This window comes from Acartia tonsa, chromosome 5 (genome assembly GCF_053477335.1).
Source record: "Acartia tonsa isolate MP-2025a chromosome 5, ASM5347733v1, whole genome shotgun sequence".
Lineage (NCBI taxonomy): Eukaryota > Metazoa > Arthropoda > Copepoda > Calanoida > Acartiidae > Acartia > Acartia tonsa.
In genome coordinates, this window is record NC_137264.1 from 21,489,203 (window position 1) to 21,509,694 (window position 20,492).

Below are 20,492 nucleotides of genomic sequence, written 5' to 3' on the forward strand. Positions count from 1 at the left end.
TCAAGCCTTATACCTTATCTTTCATTTTAAAAATACGATTATTTTTTTTTACAAAATGCACTGTTTCTTATCGGTCAAATGAAGCACATAACTTGCTTTGTATGATAACTAATAGTGTAACCATCTCGTTAAAACCGCGCTTGTTATGGCCATTCCCTTTCTGTTTTTTTTGAGACTAAATTAACCATCTATTTTTTGGAGACTAATTTGTGCCTTCAATTTTCTCTTTTGGTTCTAAAGATAATTATAGGGCTACTGAATTTTCTACAGTTTTTTTTAAGTTTGGATATTCACACAAATTTGCATATTTAAAACTAATTTTAGTTTTATTTTGATAACATAGTTTTTCTATAAAAAGTCATTCTTTTTACAAAATATTATTGGTTGAGTTGTACACTAACAAAACTTATACTCTAATAAGCCTTAAGTTCTATAACTTTAAAATTATATATTAGTTTCCAATTTTTTTGGTTACAGGGGTGGGGGTTGGGTCATTGAATTATCCTCCCCACCCCCCATAAACAGGACAGGTTTAACCTATTTTATTTAAAGTCATGAGGAGGGTATAACTCCCTTCTACACTACTACATAAAATAATTGCTGCAATAATATTTACAAAATCAATTAGGTATTAGAATAACGTCATATTGTAGTTTAATAAGCCATGATCACATTTCTAACCATATTGCTGATCTTAGCCAAAGAAATTGTGTATCAACATTAATAATACTAAACTATTAGTTATTTAAATGTAAAATATATAAGGGATTGTATATCTTAGGACCTTATTTATACTAATTTATCGGCAATTTTTATGCAATAAGAGGATAGATTATATGGTGAAATATATTCTTGTTTTAGGCCACTTTTAGGTATAACTTGGGTATATTTTTCAAACAAACAAAATAAATAAAATAGCATAGATATACCCCTAAAATAATACATCTAACTGTTATTAGAACTAAAAAATAATTTTTTGGTGTACAAGCTAAGTAAGAAAAGGCATACGAATAAAAGAATATATATACGTATGTCTAAAATTTTGTGAGTATTGTGTTTAATTGTAGGCATACCTTGTCATTTTAGGGGGAGGGGCGGAGGGGTTAAAATCGCAGTGCCAATTTTCTCAGTGAGTTTTCCCTCCCCAATTGTTAATTTGTTTGAGAAAATTACACAAAATTTTCACTAAATATATTCTAGTTTTCTCCTAGATATTCGGAGCGCTGCTACTTTATAATTTCTGAACAAATACAGGTCACTAGAGTTAAAAAGAGACTATCCACAAAAAAAAACACTACTGAAAAGCAGGAATATATTTCAATCAGTTATATCTAATTCTTGCTTATTAGCTCCCATGGTACTTTCTGTAAAATGTTTGAACGTTGGATATTCTTTAAAAAACGGAATTTGCTCACCTATTATGTACGATTGGTGTATAAAATTTACTGATTATACTGCATGACTGACGGTTGGAGTACTTGCGTACTTTTGCTTGCTCCTGTGTGTGTGTGTGTGTTAAATAATTATTGTTGTTGCTACGCTACTTATGGAGAGTATTTCCCTTGTTCACCTCTGTCAAGCTCATTAGCTCACTAGCCTAGCACTGTTTCTCTAATACTCTGTTGTCTGTAGGTATATCACAAAATATCAATTTTTTAAACTCTTCTAGTATTAATATAAAGCTTTTCTAAAAAGCATTTCAAATATTTCTGCTGATATCTTTTAAACTTAAGATAAAATATCTATTATACAATAAACATGCTCTTAGGTTAACGTTAAATTGTCCTATGAGTGATTTTACACCCATTTTACAAAATTGCTATCAAAATGGTTTGTTTAGATTAACTTTGAATATTATGTTTAAGGAAATCTATTCTGTAAAAAAAAAAACTAAATTGTAAGTAAGCTACGCTTCTATTCAACAATTCTCCTTGTACATTATAATGAAAACTACCAATATAGCTTGTGTTTGTATAATCTATAATACAAAGTAGAATGATGTCTGTCCGTCCGTCCGTCCGTCCGTCTGTCTGTCCGTCTGAAGCTTAAGTTCTCGGTAACCACTGAACCGATCGGATTCTACTCTTCAGGGTATATACCTATTGGTCCTGCGGTGGTTTTAAGCTATTTTCTTGGGGGGTGGGACACCCCCAACCCCCCCAAAAACAAAAAAATCCCCCCCCCCCATTTTTTTTTTTTTTTTTTTTTTCAAATTTTATGAATTTTACGAAATTTACAAATTTTACGAATTTCGCGAATTTAATCGCAAAATGTTTTCCTGCTGGGTAGGTGCGAAAATTTGTGATCCGTTCTGCTGGGTAAGTAATAGAAGATGTAATTATACCTCTTGGGGCAAAGCCCCTAGAGGCTAGGGGCGAAGCCACTAGTTATTTTAAAAAGAGAAACTTCAAAATTTCTTTCTTTTGTTTTAACTTTTCTTAACTAGTTAATAATAATGGGGTAAGGTAAAGAAAATTTAGAGTAAAGGACAGTTTTATGTTTTGTCTATTTAAAATGTAAAATGTTTTGTGTGTTATGCAATTACCAAAGATAGGGAGGGAAATTTAGAAGGTAAACTATACTGGTCCGCAAAGTTTTATTAATATGTTAACACGTTCTTTAATTGGAACACTTAAAAAATGTTAATTACATTCTAAATTGGGTAATACAAGCTAGAATTATTTTTTTCTACATTAGTGGTAATTTTGTTTATCATAATTGGTGGTGAACATAATTTCATATTCCATTTCCTTAGTCCTGATATTTATTTAGAAGAAATGTTAAAGACTGAACAGACATTTAAACGTTAATTATAGAGCAACTTTGCTACATTCTTTTTAGGATTATAGGGTAGAATTATTTAGAAATTAGCTCTTCAATATCATAAAATACAGTAGGCTTAATTAGAACTGACTTGCAGACCTATATAGTCTATTTACTTTGATTTTTTTCTGTGGCATAGATAGTATCATAAATTTAACCTTACCAAAGACAAATTTCACAGGTAGAAACTGGGTCTCATTTATTGTTCATTGTACTATCCCCCTCCTCCCTGAATGATGACTTTGTTTATATTTAATTATTAAGTTTCTCTATGTGTATCTTTGTATTGATAAGAGGGCTTCAAGATTATAATCAGTGTGTCAATTTTTTTCAGGGATAGAGGAATCACCAAACCAAAATACTAAATGTATATTATTGCATATTTTGCAATTGTGGATACAAAACGATTAAAAATATAAGGTCCATTTATAATTATCACGGTCAGGGTTGAAGCTATTTTTAGGTGGATTTAAATTAAATAATATGCTACGTAAAATTTTTCTATGCCTAACCACTTTAAGGTGTCCTAACCCTACGGATTCTTAATCTGTGGTGGCCTAACCCTGCGGTGCTAACGATTAGTTGGACAAGTTACTTTTAGGGTAACTACCCAATTTTCTGTTTATTTTCCACTCCCTTTATTCCCTAAGATTACTTCTAGATATTCCCAATTTTCCCTCAAATTTTTGCCAGTGTTATGACAGAAAATTGAAAGGTTGGACAGTCTATCAGCCAAGAATATATGCGCTTATTTTTTAAAGCTTAATATAAAGAATATTTGGACGTCGTCGGTTCCTCTAATTTAAATATCTTAGAAACGGACATACTGTTTGAAAACATATTTTTTTATTAGAAAAGATGCCATAAAATTTTAAATGTACGTCTGTTGTCTGTCGGGAAGAAAGGGTCTGAGCTTAAAAATTCACTATTTTTAAAACTTTTAAAACTTCCATTTAGAGAAATGTCGGCGAAAATAAATTTTATTAACGACTTAGTAGACTGCACTATCCATGTTATTTGATATCCAATTAAATAGGAAACAAGAGCCGTACATAAAGATGGCCGCGTGCGCTAATTTTAGCGCGCCAAAAATCAGATGTTACTGCTGTATAACCAAATAATTGAATTTAGCAATTTTAGTTTGAGTTTTTAAAAAAATAAAAATTATGTATGTCGACCGTAAAGAAGAGTAGTGGAATTGAGTCCAAAAATCAAAATAAATCGATTTGATAAATTAAGTATTTTAATTTTAAAATTTCTGCATTTTGTATGACTACCTTTCAAAATAATGCCTAAATTTTCCCCAAGACTCTCACCAAATAAACATTAACAGAGAAATAATACATAGAATATTTATATTAAATTATTAGAAATAGCAGGAACCTTCCTTTTAAAGAAACTTTTTTAGAAGGAAAAGTTATTTCTCGGCTAAAATTCCTTTTGTACATTAGGCTATAAAAGTTTTCCGGAATTTTAATAAATATAATAGATTTGAAATCTGCATAAAATTTTAAGGAATTTTTATAAAATTCGTTTTTTGTATAATTCTTTATCTATAAGCGCAAATACAAATTAAGTTAAATAATTTTGACATATTATATTATGTTAGAGAAATCAGTAAATAATAAGAAGGATGAAAAAAATAGATTAAGGATTTTAGAGAAAAATAAAACAAAATGAATCAATTATGAAAGCAAAGAGAGTATAAAAGGAAAAAAATATAAGATAGATCATAATTTTAATACCATATTTTAAGTTTTAAAATTTCATTGAAGATTAATAAGTAAAGTTTTTATTTAAAAAGAAAGGAGAAAGAAAAAAACACATAAAAAGGAAAAAAAAAGCAATACTTCAAGACTTTGTCATTCTATTATTTTATTATTTTTCAAAAACAGAAATTTCTCAATTCAAAATAATATCTTTTTAAAGAATGCCACTTTGATCTTTGCCCTGTATTCAACCCTCCCCTCCCCGCCAAAAAAACAAACAAACAACAACACTCCCCTCCCCGACAAAAAGACAACTCCCCCCCCCCCCTCCTTAAAAAAATCACTAGGTTTTTTATGAAATCAATTTTTAAGATCTGTTTATGCACTCAGAACAGTTTTCTCTATTACAAATAAAATTAAGTTTTTCCAACAAAAAATCTTTAAGTTTCATACAAAACTGTTTTCTTGACATAACTGTGCTAAAAGTATACATAACCTCGTCATTATTATTATCATTTTCAGGATTAGGATTAGTATTAGGAATAATGATTTCATTCCATAACTTTGGTAGATCAGAGTAAGGGAATTTTTTAAATGTCTCAAGTCTAACAAATGGAACATTGTACTGTTGATTATTTCTAAGAACTCTTGTTGTTCTTGTGCTATTTTTAATCCATAAGTTATCAAAAGAACATGGAAGCCTATGATTAACGTAATCAAACATAAATTGTAATTTAGAATAGACAATTTGTTGAGTTACAGGAAGAATTTCTAAATTTTTAAATAAAATTGTAGTATGTGCATTATATTTTGAGTTGGTAATTATTCTCAGTGCTTTTTTTTGCTGTTTTACAATTTTATCAAGAGTTGATGCTGCTGCACTTCCCCAAATAGGGGCACAATATGTAAGATGACTATGGACAAGTGAATTGTATAGAGTTTGCAATGCTTTTCCACCAATAATATGTTTTGTAGCATTTATAGCAAATAATGAGCGTGAAATCTTTTTATTTATCATATCAATATGATATTTAAAGTTTAATTTAGGATCTAGATAAACACCTAGAAATTTAATTGCAGGAGTTTCACTCCTTGAGTTGACATATGAAAGTTTGTGTACCAAATTTGGATCATTTTGGTTATCATTATTGTGATCAAGATTAATACTAATGCTATCAAAGTCAATTGTTGATTCATCTTTTGTAAATATCATAAATTTAGTTTTTGATGGATGTAGGCTTAACTCATTTGTTCTAAACCAATAAGTTATTTTTCTTAATTCAATATTAAGAATATCAATAATATCATGAAGGTTTTTACCCGAAATTAAAAAACTGGTATCATCAGCAAAAAGTAATGTAAATAGAGTAGTACATTTAGCTAAGTCATTGATATAAATTAAAAATAGTAAGGGTCCTAAAATAGATCCTTGAGGTACACCTTTGTTAATATATTTCATATTAGACTTTTCATTGTTGATGTAAACAAATTGTTGTCTATTTGCTAAGTAATTTTTAAACCATGTCAATTCTGTACCATTGATTCCAAGCTTAGAAAGTTTGTCCAGCAAGATTCTATGAGAACAGCAATCAAAAGCTTTTTGTAAATCACAAAAAACTCCAACTGTATACTTTTTATCATTACTATTCTTTACAATTTCATTTATTAGATGAAAAATGGGCTGTATGGTTGACTTTTTTTTCTGGAAACCATATTGATGTTTGTAAATAAGGTTATTTTCATCAAGATATGCAGTAAGTTTATTTGCAACTATTTTTTCAAGGATTTTTGAAAAGATTGGCAAAAGACTTATTGGTCTATAATTAGACATGTTACTTAAAAGATCAGATTCTTTTGTTTTAAGTTTGAAAATTGGCAAAACTTTGGCTATTTTGAGCTCATTTGGAATGTTGCCTGACTGTAAGGATAAATTTATAATGTGAGTAAGAGGAATAGCAATATTTTCAATGATTTTTTTCATATGTTTATTAGAAACACCTAGCATGTCTTGGCTTGATTTAGACTCTAGACCATTTACAATTGTTACTATATCTTTAGGCTGAATATGAGTAAATGAAAATATGGAGTCAGATGCAGTGGTATAATAAGTGCAGTCTCTATCTGATGGATTTATTTTAGTTGTTATATCATCTGCAATGGTTGTAAAGAATTCATTAAATTTGTTAGAAATATCTTTCCCCTCCTTATAGCAAACCCCATCACTAAAAATTTCAGTTATGACTGAACTTTTGTCATTGTGCTTCCTTATTGCTTCCCTTAATATTGACCATGTTTTTCTCAAATCATTCCTATTTTCTTCAAAAGATTTTTGAAAATACAATTTTTTCCCTGTTTTAATTGCTTTGTTATAGCATTTTCTATATTCATTGTATTTAGAAATGTTATCTTGAGTTGGTTCTCTAAGTTTAATGTCATATAACTCAAATTTTGTCTTTCTAGATTTAAGCAAAGCATTTGTCATAAAAGGTTCAACTTTATGAATATTTTTATTTAGTTTAACTTTTTTAAATGGGAAATGTCTTGAGTATGACTCATTAAAAATACTATAAAATTTATTATATGCATCTTGAGCACTGTAATTATTAGACACTGAACTCCAATCAGCATTTAACATATCGTGTTTAAAAGAGGAAATATTTTCCTCACTAAAATTTTGAGTTTGAACAAAGACAGGACCAGACTCTTTAACTTTGTCAAGAATGATAGTGCAAGTAGGGAAATGATCAGAAATATCTGCTGTAATAATAAATGACTCAAACTTATTTTTATTATCATCTGTGATTGGTGGATTGAAAACTATCTGCGCTCTGATTGGAGAAGCTTAAGTGACGTACATCATTCAACCAATTAGAGCGCAGGTAGTTTCCAATTCACCTATCCTATTGGTCAAAATTTATTAACTAAAATTGGATTTGCGCTTTTAAATAATGAATTATATAAAAAACGAATTTTATAAAAAATCCTTAAAATTTTATGCAGATTTCAAATCTATTATATTTATTAAAATTCCGGAAAACTTTTATAGCCTATTGTACATGTTATATTTCTGTGCTTCGCTTCTTACTGATGTTGTCATACTTGTTTTAAGTTTCTTTACAATGTAATTATCTATAATACAAAGTAGAACGATGTCTGTCTGTCCGTCTGTCCGTCTGAAGCTTAAGATCTCGGTAACCACTGAACCGATTGGATTCTACTCTTCAGGGTATATACCTATTGGTCCTGCGGTGGTTTTAAGCTATTTTCTTGGGGGGGTTGAACACCCCCAACCCCCCCAAAAACAAAAAATCCCCCCCCCCCATTTTTTTTTTTTTTTTTTTTTTTTTTAAATTTTACGAATTTTATGAATTTTAAGAATTTTATGAAAGAAGTTGTATCAACTTTTTTTTTATAGCTAGCCGGTCCTTTTAGTAAGTAGTAGATGTAAAATTTTTCATAGAATTCAGATATGCAATCGGTTTTTTTGTAGACCTCTTATTTTTTAAGTAATTTAAGTTTAAAAAAAAAAAAATTAAGTCGATTTTAAGGTACTAAAATGCAACAAAAAAAAGAAAGAAAATGGCCATTATGAACAAAAATAGTAAGATCTTTAATTTGACACCTTACTTTTTCAATTCTGTCAGGTAATTATTGAAAAAATCGATTTTTTTAAACCCACGAGAATAAAAACTTTGAACTCAATTTTATCATTTCACAAGTAAAAAAATATGGGTTCATATATACCTTTAGAATCAGAAAAATATTACGAATCCATTGTAAGCAAAATTGAAAAAAAAAGTTTACAATATAGTATATAAACTACAATAAAAGGAATTATATGAAAATATCATATTATATTGTACAGGCATCGTCTTAACTTTTGAATTGAGTATGAAAATGGGAAGGGGGTATAGAGGGGGTAAAGAGGGGGTAAAAAAGGGAAGACGATAGTGTTGCCAGAACAAAAAATACAATTGGCCATTTTTTAATTTTTTAATTTTTTTACTTTTTTTCAATTTTGCTTACAATGGATTCGTAATATTTTTCTGATTCTAAAGGTATATATGAACCCATGTTTTTTATGTCTGTTTGAGAAAATATTTAGGTCTAAAGTTTTTATTAAACCGAGGTTAAAAAAATAGATTTTTTCAATAATTACTCAACAGAATTTTAAAAGTAAGGTGTCAAATTAAAGATCTTACTATTTTTGTTCTTACTGGCCATTTTCTTCTTTTATTTTGTTGCGTTTTAGTACCTTAAAACCGACTTAATTATTTTTTTAAAAAACTTAAATTACTTAAAAAATAAGAGGTCTACAAAAAAACCGATTGCATATCTGAATTCTATGAAAAATTTTACATCTACTACTTACTAAAAGAACCGGCTAGCTATAAAAAAAAAAGTTGATACACCTTCTTTACGAATTTTATGAAATTTACGAATTTTACAAAATTTACGAATTTTACGAAGTTTGCGAATTTAATCGCAAAATGTTTTCCTGCTGGGTAGGTGCAAAAATTTGTGATCCGTTCTGCTTGGTAAGTAATAGAAGATGTAATTATACCTCTTGGGGCAAAGCCCCTAGAGGCTAGGGGCGAAGCCACTAGTATCATTAAAAAGGAAAATTAAACTTTAAACAACCATAAAAATACATATTTAACATAAGCACCGATGAATTAGGATAAAAAATAATCTTCCTCTATAAATAGGCAAAGCTACTCTATCAGTATCATTCCTAGATTTGTCCGCCTGTATGTTTACTAGAAAAATCTCCCTTCATTAATTCAAAGATCTTTTTAAAGTAGCCCAGTAATAATTTCTAAAGAGCAAAAATTCTGAAAATGCACAAGTTATAGTGTCGTATGTACGAACATATCTATATTACAAAGTAGAACGATGTCTGTCCGTCTGTCTGTCCGTCTGTCTGTCCGTCTGAAGCTTAAGATCTCGGTAACCGCTGAACCGAATGGGCTCTACTCTTCAGGGAATATACCTACTGGTCCTGTGGTGGTTTTAAGATATTTTCTTGGGGGGTGGGACACCCCCAACTCCCCCAAAAACAAAAAAAAAACCCTTATTTTTTATTTTGCTCTGCTACAGGCTGCCGCACGCTGCATTTTTTTTTTTTTTTTTTTTTTTTTGTAACCTTTGTGGAAGGTTTCCACACTTTTTTTACCATCTCTTGGGGCAAAGCCCCTAGAAACTAGGGGCAAAGCCGCTAGTTCTTTTTTATAAAGTAGCTGAAATACCAATAATTTAACTCTATCTATTGGAACATAATTGTCCTTGTTATGTAAGTTTAAAATATGGATTTTTCAGCAAATTTCAAGCCTTGTTAAAAAATCATTAAACTAAAAAGCTTGTGACAATACAGTATACAGGGAGAAAGGGAAATATACACTATAAATTATTCCCCCCCCCCCCTCCTCCTCCTCTCCAAGTTAAAAATTCGTTTTTCGTTCTGCCTTTCATTAAATTTTAAGAGTAATTTTGTATATTATATTGATAGGATTGTACAAAGTAACTGTGTGTAAAATTTGATTTTCATGATTGGGGTGTTAATATGTACATATAATCTTCCAATGTTCGATCCCTTAAAATCCCTGGTGAAAGTAGTATTCAATTTAACGGAAAAACTTTTTATTAATTTTTAATGCCATTTATGTTGGTGATGAATCATCTAAAGTAGCTGAAAGTGCGTTTTTTCATGAAAATCGCAGGAAAAGTAACTCAATGAATACAAAGGCCCTTATCAGATTACGGCGCTGCGACTGGACTAACTAGCCGCAGCGCTCGGCACTCTGGCCTATGACCTAACCTAACCTAATTATAAAAAAAATTATCGTTCTCGGCCAGTCTGAGTCATAGTTTTGTAAGGTTCAAAATTAAAAAAAAAAGTATAAGAGGATAACGCCCAAAAATACAATGCAATTTATAGTACATGTGCCTAAAATATGCTAAAAAGTAAAATTACTATGACCATTTGTAAATCATCACATTGAAGTGACAGGTAGTTAGAAGCAAAGCTTTTCCACAATTTTTAATGAAACGCTACTCTAAGATGGTGATTTTTGGTCATGATATTTATTCGAAGCCAATTCAATTATTGTTGCACAAAAGTTAACTGGTCAGTTTAATTTTGTTTTATATATTGATAACTTCCCTTTATAAATGGAAGAATTCATTCTTGTTTCTTTCAAAAAAAATATTTTCGAGGAAACACCTAAAAAATAGAACAAAAGGAAGTAGTGTCCTATTTAAAAAAAGGATATTTTAGGCAAAAAAATGCTTAATTCAAAAGGGTTTCAAATTATTTGATCTGATTATATCATTAGAAAATGCTTTTACAAAAAATTTAAGATAGCCATTAGGTTATTTTTTTAAGGGGGGGGGGGTGGTTAGTTTTTCTTCGTGGAGGTTAACAAGTCTATTCGTAATATAGACTAATAACTTCCCTGGACTAATTAAAAATTTCTTATAAATGGAACATAATCAATCTAGCCGTTTGTGAGATTTACTGGATATGCATAAAGACTTCCTTTTACTTTATGATATACAATATTTGCTGTAAAGAAAACTTGAGAAACCTAAATATTACTATTTTCAGGAAACATAAACAAACAGGCCAACTGGTAAAATATGGAAAAACTTAAAATAAACAACCAATACTTTTCAAAAATTGACAATTGACAAGGAAGTTGAAATAAAAAGAAAAGTTTTTGAATATTTCCAAGATTCTCTACAATTGATCTCCGCCTGTCTGTCTTTACAATGCCTTGCAATATGACTTTCTATTTTAATAAATTAATAGGATCTGTGTCTGTCTAACTGTATGTCCAGTGAGATTTTGTAAACATTTGTACAAATATCTTCAAAATAGGGTTCAATTAGGGTTTTAAGCTATTTCTAGGAGGAATACGTCAAATACCCATGGACATATAGCCCTAACAAAGAAAAATGTTAATGTTAGGATTATCAAAGCATATTAGCTACACTAGAGAGGCTAAGTGTTGTTAAATGAAATTCCTACCACAAAAATGTGTATCCTTGTTATTTATGTTGAAAGGCAATATAAAAACAAGCTTTTTAAGCTTAAGGTTTTAAGGTTTTACAGTGTCATCTTCATACCAGAGTAATGCCATTGTTTTTTTACGTCTTGCCTATAAAATGGACATTCCTTTCACAATTTCAAACTTTTTCAACTTTTTGCTTCCCATTCTTTCACCTTTCAATAATGCAGCTACTCTATCACTCATTGAGCTAGTTTAAAGGGTAAAATATATAGGAGGTGCTTTCCCACAAAGTGCCAGTTGCGCATTGGTTCCCATGTATTTTTAAAATATGCCTTACAACCTGTAGAGCATATCCTGCGGGGTTATCCAGTAACCAAAAATAAACCTTAAGACATGTATCAAACTTGAATAATCGGAAGCCTTTTTGCTTTCAAAATTCCTCATGTTTATCTAATCTTATAATTTATCTTCAAATACTTTGGATTAATTCCTCCTTGTTTTCATTGTATGTAAAACTGTTTCATTCATTGAAACATTTTGAAAAGAAATTGATCAGACCTATTACACACTTTTTTCTTATGGTATAGTAAAGGTGTTACAAATTTTTTTTCTGTTATATAGAATAGGGTATTCAAAATATCCTCTATATCTATAATACAAAGTAAAACGATGTCTCTCTGTCTGTCCGTCCGTCCGTCCGTCCCTCCCTTAAGATCTCGGTAACCTCTGAACCGATCGGATTCTACTCTTCAGGTATTTCGCCCAAATTTTTTTTATCACCTCTTGGGGCAAAGCCCCTAGAGGCTAGGGGCGAAGCCGCTAGTTTATTAAAAAGAGATCCACAGAACTTCGTTTCTCTCATTCAGATGTTTGTTTATTTCAACATGTAATTTTCTTCAATTTAGTTATTACAGACAACTAACTTAAATTATTAGATTTGTATTTGGTTTAATATAGCCAAATTATTTTTGAGACACCACCAAAAGTATTTTGATGATGTTGTTAGGGTTGTAAATTTGTTTATGCTATGCCATGCTTTAATCGCTCGAGTGTTACACTTAATCAGATTTTGGTCAGGCACATTCCCTCTAAGCAGCCACTGGACCAAAAAACCTGCTGCCCCCCTCCCTCTTGCTTATGGTATCCTTCTTGTGCTAGAAATATTCAGGGGGGTTAACGTTCCCCTAATCCGCTTTCCTTTGACCCCCACATGTTTAAAAAAATTTAATTGGGGATACATTGTATAGTCCACAAATTCTTGAAAGGATTCTCCCTTTGGTCACTTTGAAAATGTTAACATCTTAAATCATGAATCAGAGCATATATCTTTTTATTGGCGCAGCTACTATATAAGTAGGCTATGCCCGTACGTCCAATCGTCAATCTTACAATTTTTTTAATACCCTCTAAGCTATCTGATTAAAATGTGATATATATTGATTAATTGCAATTCCTACTGTGTAATAACTTATTGTTCTTTTTTACTAGAGCTACACATGGACATTTGACATTTAATTTGATATATAATTTCAGAAAAGCATTATATAGGTCCTAAGTTTTTGGCAATTGGCAGTAAAAAAATATTACATCAGATAAATAATTACTTCACCACAGGGTTGATCCCACCCCTATCCCCCCCCCCCCTAAAAAAGCATAGAGTCTTTGCTTCAAAATTAAAATCAAAGTTTGAAGGGTACCTCTTTCGCAACCTTTTATAGATGGTAATAAAGTTTTTGTTGATTAACACCTCTCTTACGATGGTTTTAGGCTATATTTATAATCCCATCCTACCACATCTAGTAGAGGACCCCTATATGCTAGGTGCGCAGCAGCTAGAGATAATTACAGTCATACAGATAATATGTTAGCTATAAACATTTTTTTAAAATGCAACATATTCAACAGCAACTATTATTCTTAACAGGGAAAACTAGGTTTATGAGAACCTAACATGTTGAAAAACTTTTTAGGGCACCTAAAAAGAGGATATTGCTCGCAGACGGTTTGTCCAACTTTTAATCCTTGTAATCACAACAGAATTTCAGCCTTAATATGCCTATTTATATGCTGTGTTGTTCTATTTTAAAGAAGACTTTAAAAACCCGGCAAAAATTGATATTCCTCGTAGCATCTGTGAAAGGAAGTTGTAAACGGCAGAGTTGCTTCAGGCTACTCAAAGTTATACCCTGTCAAAATCTGTTCATCATACTATCATAACGACAAATCGACAAGAGACTATACTATATCCTACTAGTGACAACGCCCCTAGAGGACTATAGAGATACTGGAGGGGGGGGGGGGAGTAACCCACCTCCAGTTTTGATTTTAGTTTTAAAAAGACCTATGAGAAGCTACATTGTAAAGGACAGACAAACTCTTAGATATCCTGTTATTTATACACAATGATAGTAGGACGCAAGAACGATTGCAAATTTCAGGAAAGTTTAATATTTGTCAAGGGTAGGTTTTAGGCTATTCGATAGGACCATGGGCAAGGGAAACCAAATACGAGAATAAGAGACCAGGAATATAAACTTACCCCCCTTCAAAATATTTCTTGTGTAATGAAAAGCAATATGTACCCAAAATTTATGAACCTTTAGGCACCTTTAACATTTGCAGGGGGTAATGACATTTTTGAAAATTTATTAGTCTGTTGAAAAATTGACTCAAATACAATGTCTTTCAATATTTTTAAGCAAAATGTTAAAATAATTATAAATAGTTTTAAGCTTTTTTTTTGCTTTGTATGTAGTAGAGGCTAGAGGCAAAACTACTAGCCGATTTTTAAAGTACAGTTATTAAGCTACCAATAAAGGGATAACCTATTTAAATTTTTATGATTAATTAGTATCAAGCCTTTTTTCTTTACAAAATTTCTTTCGAATGACGTTGTGTTTTTATCCCTTTTTATGAATGGATAACTAGCATCCCATCAAGGTTGTAAATACAGGACTAATTGAAAGCTTCCCTTGAAAGCGTTCTGTTGGTCTAAGGGTACGTTTCATACTTGTGAATAAACCATTAAAAATTAAAATTTGCTAGGTTAAATAATGAACATGGCGTTATCTTATCCTATTATATATCCTATAATATTCAGGTTTTTTGTCTGAAAGTAAAGATCTCGTAAACAACTAAACCGATTTAGTTCTCTATTTTTCAAATGCTAAATAGGTCTTTGGATGGTTTTAAGCTATTTTTTTAGGTTAAGGTCGTGGAATGGTTTTACGCTATTTTACTACTTATTATCTAACTCCTCGACAAAGCCCCTAGATGCTAGGGGCACAACCACTAGTATTATAGAGTAGTAAGCTTGTTAGTCTGAAGCTAAAGATCTCAGAAAAAAATAGTACGAATTGGTTGCAGTTTTTGGGGAAGTGTCTTGGGGTGGCTTTAGACCATTTTCTGGACTTCCCTTACCTCCCCTAGAGAAAATGAACAAAGCATCTATTAATCTATAAACTTTTCCTGCTTAAGTTAAAACCCAAAATATAAACAAATGTATGAAATGAACATATCCATGCTTACGCATTCAAATTATTTTCTACCTTTCTACATAACCCTGTATTAAACAAAAGAAGTTGAATAAGGGTGAAATTTGCTTGGTCAAAGCAGAGCACTAAATTTAAAATTTCAATCAAAAAGTAACATGTAGTTTCCTTTACAAAAAAAGGCCAAATTCATTATTCTGCAAATGGATGGAGTGATAGATATATCCTTATTTAAAAGAAACAGAATGTTTGTATTTCTGTTGCAAAGAATCTCGATAATTGCTAAAACATTTTGGTTCTCCTTTAAATGGAAGCTTTATATAGGTCCAGGAAAGGTTTGTAACATTTATAAAGGGGTTAGCTCTACCCTCCCAAGAGAAATCCCCCATGGAAAAAACAATCCCACACATTTTTTTTTTAAATAAGGCAATTGAAGAGTCGACTCACCCTCTCCCCTTCTCTCAACTGCACTAAGGAACTCTCGGGGCCTAGCTCCTCGTAGATAGAAAAATCAAGAGGCTTAGATAATTATTTTTAATATATTATAATATTATATATTTATCTGATAGAAAGATACCTTTGAAAGATCATATTTTGCGTAGGTCAATCCTTTCCTTATTTTTATACAAATTCCAGAGTTTATACATTACTTCAACCCAACATATATTGAATAGCAGTTAATAGTAATAGTAATATTCGTTCATTAGAGTTAAACACTAGAGGGAGAAAGGGTTAAATAACTGTATCTCCCCATCGCAACCGCCTTGTGTAATCTTTCTATTGGGTCATTAAAAATCAACCAATGATGTCGCTTATATTAACACAGCCAAGTAGCAGAAAATAATTTAGAATCAGACGAAAGAGGTCTTTGAAAAAGGAAGGGAGGTAGTTGTCTGTATGAACATCTATTTAAAGATCTGTTATTCGTTCTATTCCAAATGATTTTCAGGGAGGGATTGGATATTGAACTATTAATTACAACATCCTTTATATAACTTTCCATTCGTTGACTTTGAAATATAATAAATATATCATATACTTCATATATTTCTCCATACTTTGTTGCCGTGAGAAAATATTTTATATGGTTTGTTTAAACACTTTTTATTCCTACCAATATATACAATTCACTTCACATGTATTACAATAGAAGTTCGAATCAATGGATAAGGAAATGTCCCAAGAAAAAATCCAATATTTCTTTATAAAATTCCTAATTTTATCCTTTTCACAATCTAATCGAGCAAAATACACTGTTGATTTTATAACGCAATTATTATTGTTTATTTGCGCTCATCAAGACTAATTTCTTAGCAACCTAAAGAATGTCAAAGAAGCATAGTTGTAGAGCTGCTTTGCTTTTCTAGGAACTAATTGTAGACCCCCAGTCTCCTTACAAAAAGGCTAACCCAAAAATTCATTTTTTTTTTCAATATAAAATGAAATACAAATTTGAGTGATATTGCATTTCTCAAGGGGTTGATCAACCACCATGTAAATTAGCCAAAAACCCTGACAAGGACCCATGTAAAATATCCCAAAACAATTGAGCAGTTGGTAAGATAATAATGGACTTAAAACACTTCATTGGAAACATAAATCTAGTTTATATATTACTTATTCCTTTACGCCAACAATGTAAGACATAAATTTTAACTTGTTGAATTTTGGTTCATACAATTTTATTCTTTTGTCTTGTTGCTCTATTATTCTATTTACACCATTCATTTTATTGAATTTGGAATATATAGCAAACAGGGATGACAACACATCAATGAAAGCGAAGCTTGCAAAATATTGAGAAAAATGTGTTTTAAATGATTTGAGAAAAATGTATAGCGCACTAAAAATTGTGCATTGCTCTTAAATCAAAGGTTTAAATGTTCAGGGGATGCATAATTCTCGTTTTAGTAAGTGTTTAATGATTTTTATTGGGTGGGGAGGCTATAGACTATTCCATTTTGTTTAAGGTGGTTTCTAAAACTCCCGCTTAAGACCCCAGCCAAGATACTCTTTTAATAAAATCTTATTTATTAAAATACTCATTTCATATAATTTGAATAATTAAAATTCTTGTTCTTTTTTACTACAAATAAAACCTACCAAGATAATTGAGATTAAAAATTTCAGATAAATTGATGTATTTAAGCTAAACAAATGTAGAAATCTCACTATTTAATTTCAATTTAAAATAGTTTGAATTCAATTATTAACTACATAACTACATGTATATAATAAGTGCAAATCAAAGTTTTTTCCAATTAGACTCTGAATGTTGAAATTAAGTTTTGCATATTTAGCAACAGTGATTCCTGTTGTGATAAAATGCTTTTTTATGAATCTTATTTCTTATAAATAGCTGCTAAGGTTTGGTTAATGGAAGTTAAGCTTTGTTGTCAAAGGTTTTCGCAGGCAGGGCTATGCAACCAAGAGACTTATCACTTTTTGTAAAAAATACAGCCGCAGCCGAAAAAATAATGGCTTTCGAGTCGCCCGTTGTCTTTTTATTATCTACAGCTGCTGCAGTCCCGTCTTTTATTTATAATCTGCAGCCGATGTTAAGAGGGTCAAACTTAGGATATACAAGCTTTGGTATAGTTTGTGAGGTTTCGAATTCAACCCTATTTTAAATTGTGTCATTCTTGTTCAAATCCAATTTCATTTAAGATTTATTCATCTTTAATTATCCTGCACTCTTTTGTGAGATTTGAAATAATTGGTGAAATTCCATCAATGAAAATTTGAAATTGTTAACGAAGAATTTCTAATTTTAGTCTCCAGTTCAGAGTTACCTTATAATCTAGCTAATATAATTTGTTAGTGCTTTCAAATAAAGTGCCTGTTGAGCATGGATAAACACTCCTACCCCTTTAAATTCTAACATAAATAAAAAATAAGAAGAGGTTAGTTTTTTCCAAAGCCATATTCCTGCGGTGGACCCTAACTCAGTAACTACCAAGTAACTAAAATATCCTAACCTAACCTGATCTAAGACAGTAAACAAAACTGCCATTCATTTTCAATTTATTTTTTTAGGAAGACTATCTTTATCATTTTGCAAGATATCAATTGAAATACTGGCACAAAAACTGAAATTGATCCTCGAATTTGTATTGTTGTTTTGAACGACAATCTTGTGACTTAAGCTATCTAAAACTCCTATGATAGAAGAATTTAAATTAAACCAGTACCAATGTAAGCGACAGGGTCAGACATTCTGAAAAAAAGTATGGCTGTTGTTTGTTGATAAAAAGGTTGTAAATTGATGAAAATGTGGCTGCGGCTGCTGATTGCAGTGGCAGCTCCTGCTCCTTCTGCGAATTATCAAAAAATATATTGTAACTTCTGCTTGCTAAAGTCAAAAATAAGAAAGTTGCTACCCTATTTTGATAAATTAAGAAATTGAACATTATAATCATACGCATTAGATATTTTTTATCAATATCCTTTCCTCTCTGAGCAAATTTTATTTTTAGCAAATTAAAATTTCAGTGGCGTATGGCTGAGTTCATTAGGTTTAAGATTTTTAGCTACCAGCGACTTTAGCATCCGCTTAAAAATCAGGTAATTGATCTGATATTCGTGACTTCGCCCCTTATCTCTATCTACCACTATATTCTTCAAAGCTAACAAAATCGTTAAATAATCAAATGACAAATAGGTAAAAGAGAGCCCATTCTGTTTGGCGATTATGGAGATTTTAAGGTACAAAACTAAACAAAATTTTTCACTCAAGACTTTTTCAGTACATATTGTTCTGTATCTGAAATGAAAACCTAAAATTTAAGATGACACAGTGATTCAAGATTTGCATCTAAATTCCAAGACTAAAAAACTTGGTTGAATATGTTCATTATATTACCTAGATATAAATGGATAAAATAAAATAGAATAAAACTAGTAGAAAAAGGGCTTTATTGCCCAATTAAAATTCATTCTACACAATTATATACTTTCTTAACATCAATCAGTCTGACAATTTACGGCCTATTACTGGTCAGTGGTCATTTGTATTGTATGACGTTATTCTTTTGTTACTATCATTTTCGGATTATTTTTGTATTACAGTTTAATGTTCTATTTATATATATCAATTTTTTTGGTTTCTAGAGAAAAATAAATAATAATTCACTGATATAATTACCCCTATAAAACCATCCTATTAAAACTTTTCTAGAAGTTAAAACAGCTTCTTTAAAAATCAATTTGTGAAAGAATTTTTACATCCATAAAGATTCGAGAAAATAAGGATCACACAAGAACAAATTTATCCCTAGAAATGGATGGTTTAAAAAAAAGGGGTTGAATAGTTATTTCTTTCATCGTATTATAAACGGCTTTCCGCGGATATACAATGTACAATTATAAGATTAAAACCAGTTTTTTAGCCCCAAGGTGCCGAAGGCACGGGCTAAACAAACTGGTTTTAATCTTATAATTGTACATTTTTATATTCGTAGAAAGCTGGATATAATACGATGCTAGACATAGTTTTTTCGTATGGATGAGAACCGGTTCCTATCCACCGGATTCGAATGTATACGAGAAAACTGATTTCTTTCTAGGGCAACATCTCTTTGGAGGTTTGACCTTTCCTTCTCTAATTTAAAAGATAGACTAATAAATTGACCCTTTCTAAAGATCTTATAAGACAGACAAACACAAATAACTAGCTATAATTAGTCATACAAAGTATTATGGAGTAGCTTTGCTGCTAAAACGAGGGGGTTATTTAAAGATTTTATGCGAATCTAATTGGTCTTCTCCTGTAGCTATATAGAGAGATGTAATATCATTAAATACATAAAAATTTACTAATTTGTACAATATTCACCGTTTTCATTATTTTAGGTTCAATTCCGGATTATAATTCATCATTAATATAAATGATTTGTTAATTTTGTAATTGGCATATGAATAACTTGTAGCTCGCACAAGGCTTTTGAGGTTTGTATCTTTATTGATTAATAAATAGTGTATACGATGCCTTGTATAAAGCTTCCCAAAACAAGAATACTCATCTAGCAGTTACTTATACATATAGTTTACTTTAGTATATGTAAAGTCGGTCATATTATACATTCTGAAACTTTGATTTAACATAAAAGTAAATTTTCAGTGGGGTGTCCAAAAAAAAAGATGTTATCGTGTGACCCAAAAATCTTGGTATTTTCTGTTTAATTTTATATGTTCTAACTGCCAATCTGAGGTATATTGTTTTATCTTGGGGCAGGCTTTAATGGCGAATTTTAAATTACATTTTAAATATTGATATCAACTTAAATTTAGAAGCATAATAATCCTATAATATTTAAAGTTGCAAGGTTTCTATGTGAATTTAAAAACTCTGAAATCCTATTAGGGCGATGCCTAAGAAGTTCAAAGACACAATAATAAGAGAGTAGCACGATGTCCGTCCGTCTGTAGGTATGTCTATTTAAATCTCCTAATCTTCT